We start from the raw sequence: 22,519 nt of genomic DNA, 5'->3' as shown, positions 1-22,519 counted from the left end.
GATTTTGCTAATTATCCCATGCCTTTCTCTCAGTCCTACAACCTGAATTGCTAACATTTCTGACCTGCGAAGGAAGGGGAGCATCCAGGAGGAATGGATGCGAGGTTGGGAGTGTTGCATGGCCCATACGGAGGCAAATGTGATTGGGGCTTTCCCTCAGTGCCATTCATCTACCGATCACCCTAGATACCCCTGAGGGCCGTCGGAAGGTGGCTCAAGAGAAAGGAACCTTGGGAATCGTCTGAGTGTAGCCCAGACCGGAATTCCGCAGTTGTTCCAAACTCTTTCCTCCACCTCCACGCATCCGAGGCAGATCGGGATTCGGGACACTGTGTACTCACGCCAATTGCTTTCCAGGCCCAGACAGAAAAGTTGGAAGCGGCTTTGGCAGAACCCAACATGCCTGCTCTGTATTGAACAGGTGATTGAGAGCTGCCTAGGCTGGGAAACCTCTCACCCGAGTCTTGAAGAGTGGCGGCTGCACTAATTGCGTTTAAGTAGCCGTCGGGTGCCCACCTTACCCTCCAGAAAGAAAGAGAAAGATGCACCTCAAACAGACATGGGGTGCGTGCACTTACCTCGGTGTAGAATCTCGGTATGGGACCTCCAATATGATACCGCTGTTGACCAGTGACGAGTCCTTGCTTCCCCAATGTTGAAGAATAACACCAAAGAAGCACGCCGAGGCAAGGTCAGAGTAGAAATTAGAAGTTTATTAAAGGATAGCAGAAAAGACTTCTCCCGGAGGAAGAAGGGGACCCAAGAGGTGGAATCCCTGTGATTGGTTTTGAAAATGATATTTTATTATTAATTAGAAGTGTTTCTAGAAAAGATTCTCATTTAATTTTGTAGGCTAGTAAAGCAGCATTTCCTCAATGCAGGTGGGCATCACCAAGTCTGCTGAGGACCTAGGTAGAAACACCCCCCCAATACACACACACACACACACACACACACACACAGAGATTGAGAGAGAGAGAGAGAGAGAGAGAGAGAGAGAGAGAATTTATCCTTTCTGCATGAGATGGGACATGGGACATTGGTCTTCTCTTGCTCTTGGACTGGACTGACCCCACTGGATCTCCTGATTCCCAGAACTTTGAACTCAGACTGGAACTTGGATCATTGGTTCTCTTGTTCTCAGGCCTTGGATTTGGACTAGAACTACATTAGTAGTTCTCCTGTGTCTCAAGCTTATTGACTGCAGATCATGGACTTCTAGTCTCTATAATCACATGAACCAATTGCTTATAGTTACTTTCTGTCTCTCTGTCACTCTATTTCATATCATTCATACCTCTATCTTACTTATCTATCCTCACTTGCTCAGCTCAGAGATTCTTAGAAATACTAATTTATTCCTTTTTAAAAATTTGTTCTAATTAGTTATACATGACAATAGAATGCATTTTGACATATAATATACATCTAGATAGGGCAGAGAGGTGGGAGGGGAAAGGAGGGGGCAGGGGGTTAGAAATGATGGTGGAATGTGATGAGCATCATTATCCAAAGTACATGTATGAAGACACAAATTGGTGTGAATATACTTTATATACAACCAGAGGTATGAAAAAATGTGCTCTATATGTGTAATATGAATTGTAATGCATTCTGCTGTCATATATAAAAATCAATAAAAATTATTTTAAATAGTTATACATAACAGTAGAATGCATTCTGACATATCATACATAAATGGAGTATAACTTCTCATTCTTCTGGTTGTATATGATATAGGATTATACTGGCTGTGTAATCATATACTAATTTATTCCTTTTATAAAAGAAACTTCAGGTTCATTTTAGAAAATTCAGTAAATCAAATGTATAAAGGAGAAAACAAAAGCATATGTAATTCTATTCCTGGATTGGATAACTTCCATTAGTATTTTGGCCCTTCTATAATATCTGAAATCAGTATTATTTTGCTCAGCCTGGAAAAAATGCAGTTTTTTTCTGAATATTACTTTGTCAAGGCTTTTTTAAAATGTATTTTTTTCTATCTAACTACTTGTTTCATTGTAGAAAGGTAAAAACTAATGGTAGAACATAAAAATGATTGCTGGTAATCTCATTATTTGATCATATGCCTATTAAAATTTTGAGGTAAAAACTTTCAGAGAAGGGCAGATTTATAAGGAATTAATTGAGTTACATAGTTCCAGGCTCCGATAGGGACCTGGGAAATTTTGTATACATCATTTTATATATATATTTTTTCCGGAAATGGTTCCTCCACATTTTGTATAAACTTCAAATTGTATAAAACCCAGGTCTACTCCTATTTCTAGATTATTTATTTACAAGGAATTTTCATTTTGAAACAAGGAAAGGATCAGAGATCTCTTGAAATATCAATATATTTTTATGCTATTAAGTAGTCTATAATATTATTTCTATGGGGTATTTCTTTCATCATATTTTACCATAATGTAGATAATTTAAGTAAATGACATTGTGACCAAATATGATTTTTTTTATATTTGTATCTGATACTCATTAAAGTTATGCTGTCAATCTCTTGCTAGAATGGGCAGATTACCCAGAATGCTCTGGTCAGAAGGTCTGGAATATTCCTCTCTATGTGGCTGTTTCTGGGAGTGGAAGTAAAATACTGGGTAAATCATTTTGTTCCTTAGTATTTTCTCTTACTTATAGTAGTACTGTGAATTTGGGTGGAGCTTGGGACTACCCTTGCTTTAGTCAGGATCAACTAGATTCTCCCTAATATGTGAAATAACTAAATTAAAAATTCTGCCTGGTATGTTTATTTTAAACATTCGAAGTTAATATCATGCTCATCAAAATTATCAAAGCAGTTTAAAATATGATTCCTGGTCACTTTAGAATGATAATGATAAATGAGTGAATGAGAATTTGTACATAGTATATGCAACACACTTAATAGGTATTCATTTATAACAGCATGAAATCCTAATAATGAAGCTAATAGTCTAACTTAAACAAACTACATGAAGATAATTTTGGAAATCTGGGAAATACCAAAAATGAAATGTGATTTCATACTCAAGAGTGCATAATTATACCCTGCACTTTTAAACTACCAATGAAAATATGAGAGGTAATAAATTTGGTTTTCAGATGGCAATTCAAACATGATAAATTTTATTACATGAAATGCCTTAATATTAATCAATGTTAAGGCAAGCATTTGTATGTACATGTTTAAAAACACTATTCCTCACATAAATATTTTGATTATTTCCTGGTTTGGGAATTATGTGTATGGTGTGTTCTACTGTTTTTGTTTTTTTTTTTTTAAACCACAGGTTGTGGTGGTTAAACACGCAGGCAGGTGATTTCCTTTCAATATGGTAGTCTAAACTGATGTGGAAAGTGTGTATAGTACATTCCCAATTCCTGGAGTTGTTATAATGTGACAGTTGTAAAGCCTTTTCAGTCCAGTTTAAAAGCAAAAAAGAAATTCTGAAAAGCTAAAAACTAGAGGAAACAAAACCAGAATGTGAGAGTAGATTAAATCTACAAGACCCACAGAACTATTGAAACTAAAAGGCTAGAGTGTAATAAGTGAGGGGAGAGGATAGTTGGAGGTCAAACCAAGGAACCTGCATGCCTTGAAGTTAGCCTCCCTCCTTATGCTAGAAACTGGGAAAGACTATATTGTCTTTTAAACAGAGCCTAGAACAATTCTATCCATTTTGCCCAATGGTACCATGTGTCAAGGGTATAAAAATTTATAAACATTGGGGTTCTCTGAAATTCTGAACCAAGCAATTAATTTAAACAAATACTATTTGTTAAGTATGTTGCTGAGAACAGCCAGGTACTGGTTTAAATTCTTTACACATATTAACTCACTTAATCCTAGTAATGCCTTTCTGAGAAAAAAAACTGATTTAGTGAAAAGAGGCAAACATAAAACTAACCCAAGGTTCTCCTCTGCAGCCTCCATTGCATGGGGCTCCCACAGGAAGTGACCCTTACTGAAGGTGAGCCCAGCTGAAAGCTGCAAAGTGCATGTAAAAACAATGATGAAGAAAATCAGCAGAATCAATAAATGGGAGAATGCATAATTCATTACAGGTAATAGACTATCCTGTGAAAATGATCCCATTGTCTTGGTGCTGATAGTTTAAGTGATCCACATCTCGCATCCCTAAATGGAAAGCCGGGATTAAAATGTAAACACCGAAGATCATACTCTTGATCACCAGCCTTTTGGTGGTTTTTTCCTAAATACTAAATTCCTTCTGAATACCATATGAATGTGCCAAACTCTGAGTAAATAGATGTCTCTAAATACAAATTAACCACAGAGATATATTTCTGCCCACAATGGCCATCACTGAAAGTATTCATTAAAAGAAACACACACTTCAGCCCGGGGTTATTATTTTTTTTTCTTGATGTAAGGCTCATCTCTCAGTCTCTTGGTTAAGTTTTCTTTTCTTTTTCTAAGTTCTAAACTTAGCCTAACTTCCTTTCCCAAAAGGCACATGCTTGCCCTCCTCCCTCCAGATATGGCCTGCTCTTTCTTTTTTTATTTCCTCCAAGACATTAGGAACTAATCTTTTATTGAGGTGTAATTGTGGATTATCTTAATTTCTCCATTGTCCACTCAATAAGTCAAATGCAGACTATGTGCTGTTCTAGGGTGCATGGAGGACCTGCTGTTAGGGTATCTACAGTCTAGCATGAATCTACAGTCTAATGTCTTCAGTGACAGAAAGAAAAATGGAACTGTTAGAGCACGAAACTGGCCAAGTGACCATCAGAAAGCTCCCATATTTTCATTTCTGTATTTTTGCCTCAAAGTGTAGACACTTTGAGAACAAAACATTTCTTTAAACTTGTTTGTCTTGTCAGAGAAGAATTGTTTTTTTTTTCCTTCTATCTTTGGTAATTTGTCCCAAAGCTAGATTCCATCAGTGGTTACCTATGTTTCCCCCCTCACAGTCTATAAAGGATAAAGTTCTGCTGTCAGTCCTTTCTCAGATTAAAACTAAAGCCTCTGAAAGCATTCATGGTCTCATGGTCTGAACTCAACTTCCCCACATTTTCTCCAGGCAGGATTCGTTTCCTTGGTTACTCCTGGCAAGTACCAAGTTGCTCATCCCACTTACATCCTCCTTCAATAATTCCTGTCTACACCTATAAATTCTTTTTCTCTCTAGCTTTTGCTTTGTAAAGGCCCTGAGCTGCCTCCATGCATTGATTAGAACAATTGATAGGATGCAGGGCTTGGTCATCTCTACCACCATTTACCTCACGTTTCACTTAAACAGCATCCTTCTAGATGCTAACTATTTGGTTTAACTTGCTTTTGATCCTTCTCCAGGCAACCTCTGAGCCGGTGGCTGTCATTGTCCTTACTGCAAGGACATATGCTTGCTTTCTGTGTGCACCAACTCCTCTCTCCTCTCTCACCTGTAACCCACTGCAAATGTTTGTTTTCTCTTTCTCTGAGAAAACATTTATCCTCAAGTTCCTACTAAAGGATGTTGGTGAGGAGAAGTGGAAGAAGAGAACATTGGAAAATGGGGCAAAGTGCTGAAAGACTCAAAATAGAGCTACCTTGGATTGTCAAGATAAAATATTTTTCCTCCCTGAAATTTCTGTTATTTCCAACTGGGGGTTTAAGAGCTTGAAATAAGAAGAAAATTAATTTTATTATTTATTTCTATACATCTGAGGAGTTGTATATAATTTTGACCCATCTTTCACTGGTTATTGAAACAGTTCAACAACATGAAATGCTTTGCTCAGTATATGGTACTCAAAGTTCAAAAAGAGTTGGTTTATTCTCATTTATAAACTGATAGGAAGCTAGCCCTGATACTTTAAAAAGCGTTTGTGAATGAAAACTTTGAATATCATGGTTGACAGAAAAAATACTTTCTTGGAATAACCAGGGGTTCAAGAAGAGGCAAACATAGAAATAAGACTAATAGGCAATTTCTTTTTTCTCGCCTCTTGCATTCCTGTGAATAAATGAAATACATTAGTGGGTATAGTGGAGTATGAGTGACCATTGAGCCCCTCCAAGTCACTACTGTTTCTTGGGTTTTATGGCTGGTCACATGGCTCTTCCTCACACCACATGTTCTCAGTGTTGGGCTTTGATGATGCTCACTTTTACTGCCAATTTAAAAAGCGTCTTTCCCTCAACAGGTCATCCTGGCTTTATAAAATTTCTGAAATAATCCTTTGAGGTTTGCAAGAATGGTGCTGTCACAGTGATGCCAATGGAGACACATAGCTTTTTATAGGATTTGCTTTCAGAAACACCCTTCAGGATGAAAGATAGAAGAAGATAATGCCTCCTTGGCACATTTTACTGTTCCTGGGTGTCCTGTGGGATGTAGGATCAGCATTTGAGGTGGTTGGTGACTTATTCTCAATGCAGATAAAGTCACAAAATAAAAGCTGAACAAGATTAATGAGGTTCAGGGTCGGACAGAGTCACTGGGGAGGGAGCGGTGTTGGAGGAACATCCTTGTCACGTGTCAGCATTTCCTCCTAAGCCTCAAGGAACCCAGAGCCTCTTTATGAAACTGATAATGAAGTAGCAGCTCTTCCCAAGAGAATGTATCTAAAATGGGCCTTACTGGTGAAATTACACAATTTATAGCTGAGGTTTTCTTTTTCTTTTCTTTTCTTTTTTTAAAAAAGTTTGAATACATTAAAAACAAACTTAAGTGCACTTCTATTTTATAAAACTTGGATAAAACATGGGGTTATTTTGCATTTGAGTGTATAATTTTAGGATTTTATCAATCTTTAGTAGTCATATAAATCCCTGTCTTAAAAGATGGAATTTGATAGGATATAACTTTGGGGTCAAGTAGTAGCCTGGAGAATGTCATTTAGTTGTCACATCAGAATTTTGTTTGGATTTAAGAAATATTTTTCTGAACTTTTCTCTGGATTTAAAAATAATTTTGGTTCTAACAGATGTAATTGTTGCAATCAGGATTTGTCCAGAATTCTGGACATTGCTGCTATGGTCTCTCATATCTATGAATACTAATTTTCAAATTGGCATGGCTATTTCTTACTTGTGAATTCTAAATCTGGGGATCAAATGCAATAATATTTGTTAAAGTATTTTAAAATAAATAACATGCTGTACAAATCCAAATTGAATTACAGAAAACTGTCAATTGGTACAGTCAAAAGACTAGCTTAGTAGGAAGGTGTGGCAAAGATTATATGCAAAAGGAAGGGAATCAATATTTGTTGGTGCTAGAAGTATGCCAGGTCCTCAACCCTCATGATCTCTCATCTAATCTTAAAACAATCCCGCTGTCAATCTTAACTGTATATAAGTGCAAACTAATGCTCAGTAGGTTTGGAAACTGTGTGAACAAGATTGACTTCAAAGCCAGTGATATTCACACAAATCTACCTAGTACAGTGGAAGCTAATCAGATTGACCAATGAAGGGCCTTCCCATCACTGTTTGTGGTAGAATTCTCTTGGCAATGATTTGACAAGCTTCTAGAAGTACTATTTCTGAGTGGAAAATTCTTAGTTCTGCAAGATGCTTAATTTAGATATTTTAGTTCCATAGTTTTCTTTTTTCCATTTAAAAATTATGAAATATACATGCATTGAAAGGAAAATACAATGTATATGAAAGATATAAAATGATAATAAAGATTTATACACCCATGTTCTGGTTTAAGATATCAAATATAACTCACACTGATTTCAGACAGTTAAGACGGAAAATTACCAGATTCTTAGGACCCTTGTTTATCCGACTTTTCTATATGGTCTTATGTGTTTTCATAGATGTGTGTGTGTGTGTGTGTGTGTATGTGTGTATAAATTCCTACATGATTTTATTTATTTTTGAATGTTTTGAATATGAAGTCAATGGCATCATACATTATAAATTCTCTTACTTGCTTTCAGCTGACAATGTTTTTACATTGATCCATGTTGATACATATAGATGTAATTCATTATTTTTTACTATTGTATAAATGACATTGTATTATAAACTATAATTTCCTTATCCATTTTAACATGGATGAACATTTAGGCTTTTTTCTGGTCTTAGGGTATTATGAATAATGCAATGTTGTTTTTACATTGATCCATGTTGATACATATAGATGTAATTCATTCTTTTTTACTATTGTATAAATGATATTGTATTATAAATCATAATTTCCTTATCCATGCCAACATGGATGAACATTTAAGCTTTTTCTGGTTTTAGGATATTATGAATAATGCCATTATAAATATAATTTACATAGTTCAAAGTCATTTTTATATAGAAGAAGAATTAAAGTTTTATGGATTATAAAAATGCTCAAGTTTACTCTGTTAGAAAAATTTAAGTATACAGTACAGTACTGTGAATGATCTGTAGTGTATGTTACATCTCTAGAACTTGACTCATCTTGTATAACTGAAGCTTTGCATGCTCTGACCAACAGCTTCTCTCCCCACTCCCACTAATTCCCTCACCTAGCCTTTGGCAACCACCTTTCTACTCTGCTTCTAGGAGTTTGACTATTTTAGATTCATCATGTAAGTGTTTTCATGCAGTATGTGGCCTTATTTCACTTAGCTAATGTCCTTTAGGTTTTACCAGGTTGTCAAAAATAGTGGAATTTCCTTCCTTTTTTTAAAGCTGAACAATACTGCATTGTATGTATTTACCACATCCTTTATTGATCCACTCATCCATCGTCAGTGGACATTTAGGTTGCTTTCATGTATTGGCTATTGTGCATAATGCTACAATAAACATGGATGTACATTTACCTTTTTGAGATTCTGATTTCAGTTCAATTGGATATATATCTAGATGTGAAGTTGCTCAATCATATGGTATTTCTATTTCAATCTTTTGAGGAACTGCAAAATTCTTCTCCATATTGGCTGTACCAATTTATATTCCCATCAACTTGTATAAGGTTTCCAATTTCTCCATATCATCAGTACTTATCTATTGATTCTTGATAAAACCATCCTAACTGGTGTGAGGTAATAATTTTATATATATATTTTTAATTTTCGTGGTGATTAGTTAATGATGAACACTTTTTTAATACATCTAGTTATAATCTTGTATTCTTTGGAAAAATGTCAATTTAGCCCCTTCTCCCATTTTTAGATTAAGTTTTTTTTGTATGTGTGATGGAATTGTATGAATTCCATATATATATATATATGTGTGTGTGTGTGTGTGTGTATGTGTGTGTAGTGTATTAATCCTGTATCAGATACGTGGTACACAACCATTTTTACTCCATTCCATAGACTACATTTTAAACCATTGATTGTTGTGTAGAAGATTTTTGTTTCAATGTGATCCCATTTGTCTACTTTGTTCCCATTTACCCATGTTTTGAGTTGATCCCATTTGTTTTGACTTGATTTTTGTATATAGTGTAAATTAAGGATGCAATTACAATCTTTTGCATGTGGATATCTAGTTTTCTCATTATTCTTTAAAGACTATTATTTCTCCATTGTGTATTCTTTGTATCCTGTTGAAGAAAATTTGTGTATGTATAGGGTGATTCTGCCTTATAAAATGAGTTTGGAAATATTCCTTAAACTTCAGTTATTTTGGAAGAGTTTGAGAAGGGTTTGTTGTTATTACTTCTCATTTAAATATATGTTAGAGTTCAGCATTCAAAACACATGGTATTGGGATTTTCTTTGTTAGAAAGATTTTAATGATTCAACCTTCTAGTTAGTTACTGATTTTTATTAGCTTTTTATTTCTTCTTCACTTTTTCTTGGTAGGTTGTGAGTTTCTAGGAATTTATTTATTTCTACAAAGTCATCCAATTTGTTGGTATATAATTTCTCATAATAGTGACTTATGATCTTTTAAAAATTTTCTTCTTTTCTTTAATTTCTGATCTTATTTATTTGAATCTTCTCTCTTTTTTCTTTGTCAAACTATGTTCATTGATTTTTTTATCTTTTCAAACAAACAACTCCATTTTACTGAAGATTTTATGTTGATTTTTATTTTCTGTTTTATTGATTCTGCTCTAATCTTTATTATTTCCTTCTTCTGCTAACTTTGGGAATAGTTTGTTCTTTTTTTAGCTGCTTGAGGTGTAAGTTATGTTGTTTTTGAGATTTTTTTTAGTCACTTTAAACTTTATTACTATAAAATTTCTTTTTATTATTGGTTGTTCAAAACATTACAAAGCTCTTGACATATCATATTCATACATTTGATTCAAGTGGGTTATGAACTCCCATTTTTACCCCATATACAGATTGCAGTATCACATCGGTTACACATCCACGTTTTTACATATTGCCATACTAGTGACTGTTGTATTCTGCTGCCTTTCCTATCCTCTACTATCCCCCCTCTCCTCCCCTCCCCTCCCATCTTCTCTCTCTACCCCATCTACTGTAATTCATTTCTCTCCCTTGTTTTTTTCCCTTTCCCCTCACATCCTCTTATATGTAATTTTGTATAACAATGAGGGTCTCCTTCCATTTCCATGCAATTTTCCTTCTCTCTCCCTTTCCCTCCCACCTCTCGTCCCTGTTTAATGTTAATCTTTTTCTCATGCTCTTCCTCTCTGCTCTGTTCTTAGTTGCTCTCCTTATATCAAAGAAGACATTTGGCATTTGTTTTTTAGGGATTGACTAGCTTCCCTTAGCATAATCTGCTCTAATGCCATCCATTTCCCTGCAAATGCCATGATTTTGTCATTTTTTAGTGCTGAGTAATACTCCATTGTGTATAAATGCCACTTTTATAATCCATTCATCTATTGAAGGGCATCTAGGTTGGTTCCACAGTCTAGCTATTGTGAATTGTGCTGCTATGAACATCAATGTAGCAGTTTCCCTATAGTACGCTCTTTTAAGGTCTTCATGGAATAGTCTGAGAAGGGCAATAGCTGGGTCAAATGGTGGTTCCATTCCCAGCTTTCCCAGGAATCTCCATACTGCTTTCCAAATTGGCCACATCAATTTGCAGTCCCACCAGCAATGTACAAGAGTACCCTTTTCCCCACATCCTCGCCAGCACTTATTGTTGTTTGACTTCATAATGGCTGCCAATCTTACTGGAGTGAGATGGTATCTTAGGGTGGTTTTGATTTGCATTTCTCTGACTGCTAGAGATGGTGAGCATTTTTTAATGTACTTGTTGATTGATTGTTTTACTATAAAATTTGATTTCAGTGCTGCTTTTATTCTGTCTCATTAGTTCTGGTATGTTGCATTTTTGTTTTCATTTTTCTTAAAATATTTTTGAATTTCCTCTTTGATTTCTTCTTTTAATAATGATAGTTCAAGAATATTAATATTAATTTAATCATGTAATTGGGAATTTTTCTGTTTCTTTTGTTACTGGATACTGGTTTCTCTCCCTTGTGGTCAGAAAGATTCTTGGAATGATTTTAATCTTTTTAAAATTTATTAAGAGTTTATGTGTGTGTGTATGTGTGTGCGCGCGCGCGTGCATGCTTGTGTGTGTATGTGTGTGATTTAGCGTGTGATCTATTTTGGGGAATATCCATGGGCACTTGAGAAGAATCTATTTCTGCTTATTTTGTATGAGGTTTTTTGTATATGTCTGTTAATCTCTTTTTTTAAAAAATAATATTTCTAAGCTATTATTTCTTGAGCAATTTCTGACTGGGTGATCTCTCCATTATTATAACATTCAAGTCTTCCACTATCACTGTATTGCTATCTTTTTACTCTTAAGATCTGTTGATGTTTGCTTTATATATTTAGATTCTTTGATATTTAATGTATATATGTTTATAATTGCTATATCTTCCTGTTAAAATGACCCTTTTATCACTATGTAATGACCTTCTTTGTCTCTTTTAACAGCTTTTGACTTAAGTATGTATATATATTTTTTCTGATGTGACTGTAGCCACTTGTGGGCTCTTTTGGTTACCATTTGTAAGTATATTTTGGGGGGTCCTTTCTCTTTCAGTCAGTGTGGATTCTTAAGTTTGAAGTGGTTTTCTTATATAAAGCACAATGTTGGATCTTGTGTTTTAAGTCCATCCAGCTTCTGCATGTTTTATCAATTCATATTTAAAGTAAGTATTGATAGGTAAAGACTTACTATTGCCATTTTGTTAGTTGTTTTGCATCTGTTCTATATTTCTTTTGTGCATCCCTTTCTCTCTAGCTATTTTCTTTTGTGGTCTGTCTTTCTTTTGTAATGTTGCGAACCTAGGGTCTTGTGCATGTTAAGCATGTACTTTATCACTAAGCTACATTCTCATCTTTTTTTTGTGATTTGATGTGTTTTTTGTAGGGATATATTTTTATTTTTTAAATTTATTGTTTATATCTGCTATAGATTTTCTTTGTAGTTACTATGAGCCTTGTGTATTTTTTCTTATTATAATAGTGTATTTTGAGCTGATAACAGTTTAATTGCCTAAAAAACTTCTTATACATTTACTTCCCCTATCACCTATATCTTCCATGTCATTGGTGTCAGAATTTACTTCTTTTTCCATTGTGTAAATACTGACCAATTTTGTGCTAATAGTTGTTCTAAATACTGTTATCTTTTAACATACATTCTATAGTTAGTGATTTATGCACTACCATTACAATATTATTCTGTATTTGTTCCTATATTACCTTTAACAGTGAGGTTTATCTTTTTATATGCTTTCATATTACTCTTTAGCATTTATTTTTGTTTCAACTTGAAGGACTCCCTTTTGTGACTTGCAGAGTGGTGACAAATTCTCAGATTTCATTTACTGGAAAAAAATCTTTATTTGTTATTAATTTTAAAAGAACTGGTTAGGTATAGTGCTTTTAGTTGGCAGGTTTCCCCCGCCACCTCCTACATTTTGAATATGTCTTCCAGCTTTTTCCTGGACCACAAAATTCCCACTAAAAAACTCTCTGGTAGTCTTATCATGGTTGTATAATATATGGGATGAGTACTATTTCCTAAGCTGCTTTCAAAATTCTCTTTGTTGAAAATTAAATGTCTTGGTATATACTTCTTTTTATTCTAAAATTTTGGGATCCTTCAGGTATCATGAATTTAGATGTCTGGATTCCTCTCCAGATTATGGAAGTTTTCAGACATTGTTTCTTTAAATATATTTTACCACTTTTTCTTTCTCTTCTACCTTGGGAACTCCAATAATACATATATTGTTTCTGCTTAATGGTGTTCCATAAGTGCCATAGGTTTTCTTTCTCCTTCTTTTCCTCCTCCTGCTCCTTCCTCTTCATCAGTGATTTCTAATTACCTGTCTTTATGCCTGCTGATATTTTTTCTTCTGCTTGGTTAAATCTGATGTAGAAGCTATCTATTGAAATTTTCAACGTAGTCATTGTGTACTTCAGCTCTTAATATTGTTTTATTCCTTTTTATGTCTTCTGTCTTTGTTGAGCTTCTCATTTCTGTTTTAACATATGGTTGCCTGCTGTTGAGTAACTGACTGCCTGTGTTCTACTGTATCTCACTGAGCATCTTTGAATGATTACTTTGAATTTTTTTGTCAGAAAGCACCTAGATCTCCACTAGTATACAGCTGGTAATCAGAGCTTCCTTGACTTTGTTTCTTTGGTGCTTTCTTGATTCCTTGATTCTTTGTAAATCTTGCAGCCTTCCTTTTGTGTCTGCATATTTGAAGAAGTAGTCACCTTTTCTAGTTTCACTGACTTATTTCTTCAAGGAAAGCTATTTGGCATTCAGCCCAGCCAGGGATTCTGTTTAGAATGGCTGGTAGGGTCTGTGGTAGGCATTCTGTTGGGTCTTAGGAGTGGGTAGTCTGTTTCTAGTCTCTATGGATGGAGATTCACAGAGGTGGGCCTGTTGCTGTAGTCTGTAGAGGCAGGACTGTTGCCATTATTCATGGATGGGCCTGATGCTGGAGTCTGTGGGTTAGGCTTATTGCCAATGTCTATAGGAAAAGGTCTGTGCCAGGGCCATAGAGAAGTCAAACACTCAGTTTTTTCTTCCTTTAACACATGAGATAACTCTAAGGCTGAAAGTCTTTATCAGTGCTGCATTGGCAGTGTTGGGGGAGGGATGCTTTGAGTACAGTGACACATCTCCAATGTGTCTGTTCTAATTTCTGTGCTCTATTTGAGTGCTGTAATCTCTCACCCGCATTTTGGAGCTGTTATAGAGATGCTTATGTTACTAGTTGGTTGTTAAATTTGTGTTTCTGGGGTGGGGAGAGATAAGGAATTGAGCTTTCTATTGTGCCATCTTGCTGATGTCATCAGTTCAGCACTTTTAAGGTGACTTGGGAATATATATATATATTTTTATATATAACATGTAATATGTATGTATATATATATATGTTGTGTGTGTGCGCGCACATGCATATATATGTATGTATGCATATATAAAATAGTATCTTTAAAGAACAAGTATTAATAGACACAGCTTAGCCTGCTATTATTAGAACAAAATTCATTTACAATATGTTTTTAATGATTTGTTTTACATATATAAGGTTTTCAGGAAAATTGTCCTCTGTATTGCCAAAAGAGAAAGCATATGATATTTTAGATTTTTTTCTTGAATGTAGAAACCTACAAGTATATTCTGTAAATACTATTATTTAGTATTTATAAGTGAACACTGTGGGGGCATTCTGAAGGACTGGGTCTGAGTCTTAGTTCATCCTCTCCATGTTCCTTTTGGCAAGATATATGGGGACCTTAAAATTTTATTTCATCTTCTGGTCCCTTAGCTCAGCACTAGGTTACACAGATTTAGTTAATATTAATATTATAGAGGTCATTTTTGTACTACATAAAATTTATTTCCAAAGTGTGTAACTTATGAAAGGGATTAGAATGAAAATGAGCACAGTTAGACATAGTTTCAAGTGAATATTAAAAGAGAGGCAGCCAGGGAGTGTTTTCAATGATGGACTGAGCCTGTCTTTCCATGGCCTTTGATCTGCACTTTGATTATGCTCAGCCATGGGGTTAAAGCAGTCTGTTCTTGACTTATCTCTCCGGAACTTAGAATACTTTGATTCTGGCTTAACTCAGGATTTTACATATCTCTTTCTTCCCAGAACACTACCTTGCCATCTTATATTTACATATTCATGTGTTTATTACATAACCATAGATGTTTACTTTGTTTTAAAGGATTATTCTCTTGGAAGTAAAGTTGACCTATGGGTACTCTTGTGGTACAGAAATAAATTCATACCTAGTAGTAATTGTAGTATTACAGACACAAAGAGACTTCTTAGATTTGTTTCTGAAGTTCTTCTTGATAAAAGTCTCTTGTTTTGATTCTGCCTTTTGACCAAAAGTTCTAACAAAAATTTTAACTACTTGAGCATACATTTTGTTTTTGTTTCTACTTACATTTCCAAGGAGAAGAGAATTCTTTTGTGAGTGGATCTAATCAGATTGAAAATGCTGTAGACAGTAAGTTCCTTAAAGCACTCTAGCTCATACCTCTGGGTCTTTGGACATACTTCCCTCTTGCTAGAATTCCCTTCTCTCCATCCTTCCTGACCAATTCCTTCTTATCCTTTAATATTGCTGAGAAAGCTTTCTTTCTGCCATGGGTAGCTCATGAAGCTCTGTGCATCCTTCCTAACCTGTGTTTGTTCTACCACTATGTAGTTAATGGAGAAGAAACAGCCTCCACTAGTCACAAGCTGTGGACAAATTAGTTAACCTCTCCATGTCTCAGTGTCCTCTTCTATAAAACAGTATAGTAATTTACTCAAAGAGTATCAAAGTTCTGTAAGATGATGATGATATATACAGAAAACTGAATAAAGGTTGGCACATAGTAGGAACTTAGTAAATATATGCTTTTGATTTTGAAGCTCTTAGCATATTGCATTAAGATCACTAGCTAATTTCTATGAACTCCTCACATCTCCTACTCATAGACAGAGATCTCATTGAAATCAGACACTTTGCATGTTCTCAGACTGAGAGCAAGAAATGAATGAATTCTTGGATTCCAAACCTCTCAGGAGAGTCACCAGATGGTTATGAGGGCTGACATTTCAGTGCGCTATATTTATGTGACCTTAAACTCCTGTCACAGTGTCTCCTCCAGAGAGTTCTGCCAGCATGGAATGTTGTACAGACCTTCATTATTATCTTTGATCAGAGCAGTTGTAAACATCAGTGATGGAAGTGTCTGAGTATGTATCTGATGTGTGTGTGTGTGTGTGTGTGTGTGTGTGAGGCAAAACAGACAGGTGGATAGAACATATTCTCTATGTTAGCCTAAGTTGCCTGATAGTGTTAACTAAAAATAAATAATAGTCAATAATGGCCGAGGGTTCTTAGACAAGTGTTCATCAACCCTCTCTAGTTCAGATTCTACAAATAAATGGGTGGAATTCAAAAGCAGACATCTTGGCCATGTTCCTGTCCCCCTTTACTCCCATCCAAACCATAGGATCATGGATCCTTTTGTGAAGACCTAGACCCAGAGGAGTCAGAATATGAATCCAGAGAAGACTCTTGCAAGATGGGCTCCATGAGGAAAGGCCCTGCCAGGATAGCTGGTGCTCTGTTTCTTCTTCTGAAGGAGAGCGATTCGAGCACTCATAACCTGAAGGTGTGTAAACTCTGAATGAACCCACAGAATGCGTGGGAGTCCACCAACATTCACTTACAATCTGTCTCTGTCATCATTGATCAGAGTGATTGCCTCCTACCAACCATCAGGAGACCAAGTAGAGCATCAGGGAAGGAGACTGGACTGTGGAAACATTATCATTATTTATACTGACAAGGGGTCTGACTTCTCTTCTATTGGGGTAAACACTGGGAGTGTCTTAATGATCACCTGTCCTAGCAACTGCCCTCACCCTTTCTTTTCCTTTCATGGTACTTTTTCTCTTGTAGATACCTGAGTACTTAAAAATCATAACTCAGATAATTCCCTTCCACTGAGGATACTCTGTTGCTGTTGCAAAATTTATGTTGTTAATGTTTGATTTTTCTTTTGTAATCGTCATTGCCCATTCCAACAGCACCCCTCCCCAAGGGTGGTAGCACCTTGTGGTTGCAAAGGGCTGTGCTTAAAGTCAGATCTGCTCCACACTTGTCTCTCCACTGGCTGCCACTCAGGTATGGCCTTGGGCAAACCATCTGAAGCTTTGGTTTCCATCTGCAATGGGAGTGGGACCCTAGTTCTGTCTGTAAGCTTTTCTCACAGGATGTGCACAGGATAAATAAGAGTTTGGCAGTTAAGGAACTTGAATTATTGCTGTTATCCAACTTCTAATCCCTGGGTCCATTAACGTATGAACTTTCTATAATGTATTTTTTTTTCTTTCTCTGTAAGAATTATTTCTGAAAGGAGGGCAGGAATTCTTAGGACATAGATCAAATTATGTTTTCTGGTTTTTAAAAAATGAGAAGCTACAAACACATTCCAAAAGCATACTTCATTTGATTCCATTTTTAGTTGCAAAGTCTTTGTTGATTAACCAGGAGGAATTGGAAAAAAAAATATATATATATATATACTATCCTTTAGTTCATGTCTCTGCCCTTAAATATTCTGTTCAGAAAAGGAAGGTGCTTTTAGTCTATTTCAGATGTTTTATTCAGATACTATTCTAGGGATCATTAGCAGCAAAATAATTCAGAAATCCCAAAAGGGAGCATTTCTCAGACTAAGAGAATTTCATACATGCCTGAAATACCTGATATAATTAGTTTTTTGCAAACCTGACTTCTCTTAAACTACTGACCTGTCTCGGAAAGTCAGCAGTTTCTATTAATCTTTGAATCATTTCATAATTGGGAATTAATAGTGGTTTAATTAAATTAAAAATGCATTCAAAAAACATTTCTGGGAAAGCAGATTTTCCCTCTAAACCTTGAAGCTCTCTTTATGTTCTCAAACATTTGGAAAATATTTCTTGAGATTCTATAGTGGGTTATAGTCTAAGGCAAAGAAAAACTCTGCCCCTGCTCTGAAAGCTTAGTAACTAGGGAGAATGTGGAACATTTAAGCAGAGATGAGTCAGGCTGCATGCCTGTGTAAGAGGTGGGGCACCTAATTCTTCCTGGGAGCATGTAAAGGGTCAGGAAGTGGACATTTTAGCCAAGTACTGAAGCAGATAGTATGAATTTGCTAAGAAGATAAGGAGGCCCAACAGGCAGTCTAGAAGAGAATTGCTTACCCAGAAGTTTGGAAACCCAAGACATCACCAGCCATTCTTGCTACCATGGACTTCTACAGTGGTTGCTTTAGGGAGGCCCAGTCTGGCATTGTACATGGTGGCATGGGGAAACAATTCTGGCTGTGGACTTAAAGCAGTGCATATTGACAAAACAGTCTCCTTTTAAAAAATGTATGAGATATTATGAAGACACAATATTTTGGAAAACTAAGGGGAAAAATTAGGGTGTGTATGAAGAGAATAAAATAATCATCAAGACATTTTCAGAGGTGATCACTGATAGTCTTTTATGTTATTCTTATTCTAGGCATAATGTTTTACCCAGCTGTGATGAGACTAACAATGCAATTTTCTTAGCATTTTTCAATGCCATCAAACTTCCTTTAAAAAAATTATTGAAGAATGCATAATATTTCATAACACCAAAAAAGTGTTTATGTGTCTAGATTTTTGAGAACTGAGATCTGTTTTCTGGTACTTGCTATTATAAATGTCACAGTGGCTAATATATGCAATATTAACCTATGTATTTTATTTTTTCTTTAATATAAGTTTGCATAAATGTGAAATTTCCTAGGTTAAAAACTGTCAAAACTTTTACCTATTCCTATGCAATGCAACACAAAATTACTTCCCAAAATTGTTGAAAGTGCTTGTGTTCCCTAAACTATATTCAAACTATATTAGCCTAACTTGCTAAAGATAATCTCAATTTTAAAATAGCCTATTATTTTTTATCAGTAGGCAAAACAATATCACCTTAAAAGCTTTATATTTATCTTACTAATAAAGTGACTTTCAAGTCTTTATTAACATTTTATCTTTTGATCTATGTGTTAATACATTTTTATTCTTTTTTTTAGGTAGTGGGTTTAGATTGTGCAATATCAATATTTTATTATTAAGTTATATGGATTTTAGATCTATCACTGCTTAGTTGTATTCAGTGTAAATATTTACACATCGTGTCTTAATTGCCTTTCAAATTTGTTTATCTAAAATAGTAAAATATTTAATTTGTCAATATCTAAGATATTGGGGGTTTCTTTTAAGTCTAGACTGTACTCAAAAAATAGACAACTGGGCTCAGGTTGTGGCTCAGTAGTAGATCACTTGCCTAGCACATTCGAGGCCCTGGGTTGGATCCTCAACACCACATAAAAATAAATAAATAAATAAATAAATAAATAAATAAATAAAATAAAGGTAGTGTGTCCAACTACAACTAAAAACAATATTAAAAAAAAACAAAACAAAACCAGACAACTGTTCAATGATTTTTCCTTCTGTTTTCTGTAGCCTCATTTTAACATCTGACTTCTAATGCATTTGGAATTTATTTGGTTAAATGGTATAAAAATTGAATAGATTATTTCCTAAACAGCTATAAAATGGTCTTAACGCTGTTTACTGAGTGCCTCTGTCTTTCTTCCTTGATTTGTGATTATATGTTAATAGCCTGAATGGTAGTAGCTCCTGTTTCCTGGTTATATACTCTGTTCATTGATTTGCCCATCTATTTTCATACCAGTTTCACATTGATTAGCCTTGTACTCTTTTAATATCTAGAGAGGCCATTACTCTTTGTTTTCAATTTTTTATTAGCTATTCCAGATGAACTTTGGAGTCATTCATCAAAATATTTAAAAACACAGTTGGAATTTTGATTGGGAACAGATTAAATCTGAAAATTAACTTGAAAAAAAAATTGACACTTCTTGGTAGTTTGTCTTCTCTCCAGCAACCTGGCTTGTCTACTTATTTGAGATTCTTTTCTATCTCTCAGTAGTCCTTAAAAATCTAATAAGGTTGTCACTCAGTTTCTGATTCTATAATGGATGGAATTTCAATGCTCTCCCTAGAATACATTTATTTTGTAACATACTTGTTTATATGGTCTCCTCTGACTCATGTCCACACTGACTGAAGGAGCTCAGACTCTGGGTTATTTTGCCATCTTACCATGACTGCCACTGTTCTCTTTACTGTGAGCTGGGAGTGGAATTTGGTCTCATTTCCTGATTTGTACACACATATGTGCGTGCGTACACACACACACACACACACACACACACTTTTACCCTCACACTCAAATTCATGTGCTTAGTCACATATGATCTGCTCTTAAAAGGCATTTCTAGATTTTGAAGACTTGGCTAAAAGATCTAGGGGATATAAAATTAAACTTAAAAGCTCAAGTTGTTAAAACCCTGCCTCACCCATCTCCAGGGGCTTCTTTCTTATGCAGAACAACCAGGAAGTTTCTTTGCCCTCCTGGTTTCTCTTCTTCAAGTGAGACATCAAGATATTTTCCAGTTTTGTCCCTAATCTGGAAACAAATATAAAAATAATATCCCTAGCAATGCAGACTTTCGCATTCTTTTTGGACTTTTTTCCATGTATTTTATCTTTTAATTGCTATTAAGAGGGAACACTTCCATGTTCTTTTAACTAATTGCTGGTGTTCATGCATTCTTTAAGTTTACTAAACATTCTTATCAATTCTAAGAATAAGTTTTAAAAAGTTTGGAAATACTAATTATAATTAATATCACGTCATTTTCCAATAATTATATGCCTCTTCTTTTTGTTTCATCTATGATTGTAAAGCGTGGCCTTTGTGTATGTGTGTTTGTATTTGTCACCACCACCCTTCTGCTAAATCTAAGATCCTCTAATATTTGTCTGAGCAGAGATGAGGTCAAGATTATAAGGAGTGGCTATAAAATTAAGTTCTGTGAATATTCTCCCACAGCCTCAGGCTAACACTTAAAGGACAGCTCTGTCCTTTCTCACTGCCATCCCCAGCACTGGATTTCTAACTCAAGCCAATGACTTGTTCCCTGACTATGTGATAATGCCCTGTATCAACAATGGTTAAATTTGGGTGATAGTAATCATAAGTTTTAAACTGTCTTCTTTTTTGCTTTCTATAGTCTAGCATTAGTAATTACATCATAAAGCTTAAAACCTAGTTAAAAGAGTCCCATGCTTGTAAAGTTGGCTCTTTGAACTAAATTTCCCACTGAGGATAAATAGAAAAATAAAAAAAAATTAAAATTAAAAAAATCTCATTAGTTAAAGTAATGAGCAAACTATAAAGGCAGTGAAGAATCACTGTGCCAAACACTGGAAAAAGTCAAATCTATTTAAAGCTCTTCCCCGCCACCCCAGAGGCATTTACTGATTCCCGAGGAGTCTGTGAACAGGATGGAAAGCTGATTAGGATTTTTGGAAGCCTGGCAAGGTTCATGGGACAGAGATTGCAGGACCCGAACTTCCAAGGCCTAAAAGCCGGAGAACCCCTCTTGCTCTGGATTAAATGTTGAAAGGCAAAGTCTACAGAGAAATGTGAGCTGAGCAAACTAGGAATAAACTAGTTTTTACAGGACTGCTGCCAAAATTTCAATCATCTCAACTGATTCTGCCAGATACAAATGGAAATCCTCCTTGGAGAAGAAAACATCCTGGTCCTTAATTATTTCTACTTTTAAAAATATATAACATGCAGCGCATGAGCACAGATAACTAGGGGAATGAGATAAGGCAACAGGAGCAGAGCTCAACAGAAACGGGAGAATAGAAACATCCTTGTGGGGAATTCAGATGTTTAACATAGTTAAACATTAGGATAAGCATGCCTACTATATTCAAATAAATAGAAGACAAGATTTAAAAAACCTAAGAAAGAAATGGAAAACAAAAAAAGGAATGGCAGATCTGGGGCAGGGAAGGCCTAATGGAAATTCAAAGGTTGAAGAAATTCAATAACTGAAATTAAGAACTCTGTGGCCGTTTAACACACTGTGGGACACAGCTGGGGGATAAACGGCAATGGATTGTAAGATAGGTCAGTATAAATAACCTGAAGGAAGCCTGAGAAACAACAGGATGGAAAACACAGAAGAGCAGGTAGGCAACCAAACATATAGCACTTAAGCCTGTCATCACAAGGACAGGAGTAGAATGGGTCAGAATTGACACTTCAGAAGACAGTGGCCTAGGATTTTCCAAAACTGATGAAAAGCATCAACTCACCAATTCATGAAGACATATAATAATCAAAATGGGAAAATTTGTAGGAATCTACATTTAGCACAACATGGGAAGGTGAACAAATATGAATGATAAAACATTTAATAACATTCACAGAAAAATGAACCATTTCTTTCAAAGGAACAGCAACTAGATTGAGAAATGGCATTTCAACAGAAGAAAGGAATCCAGAACACAATCAAAGTTCAATTGTTTTGAGAAATCATTCTGGAGATAATAGTTTTTGATCCATTCTCTTTCTCTCTCTCTCTCTCTCTCTCTCTCTCTCTGTCTCTCTCTCTCTCTCTCTCTCTCTCTCTCTCTCTCTATATATATATATATATATATATACA

At 35.3% G+C, this 22,519-nt stretch overlaps 1 long non-coding RNA gene across 1 annotated transcript in view; it reads left to right on the top strand.

Moving 5' to 3' along the window:
* Positions 1 to 1,829: 1,829 nt before the first annotated feature.
* The window catches only part of LOC125613906, a 65,671-nt gene continuing 44,981 nt past the window's right edge, over positions 1,830 to 22,519 (top strand). The window contains exons 1-2 of the long non-coding RNA XR_007344484.1: positions 1,830 to 2,621; positions 3,931 to 4,068. This is a non-coding gene — a long non-coding RNA (uncharacterized LOC125613906). The remainder of the gene's footprint in view (positions 2,622 to 3,930; positions 4,069 to 22,519) is intronic.

This window comes from Marmota marmota, unplaced genomic scaffold, assembly GCF_001458135.2.
Source record: "Marmota marmota marmota unplaced genomic scaffold, marMar, whole genome shotgun sequence".
NCBI lineage: Eukaryota > Metazoa > Chordata > Mammalia > Rodentia > Sciuridae > Marmota > Marmota marmota.
This window is presented reverse-complemented; position numbering and strand designations above follow the sequence as displayed.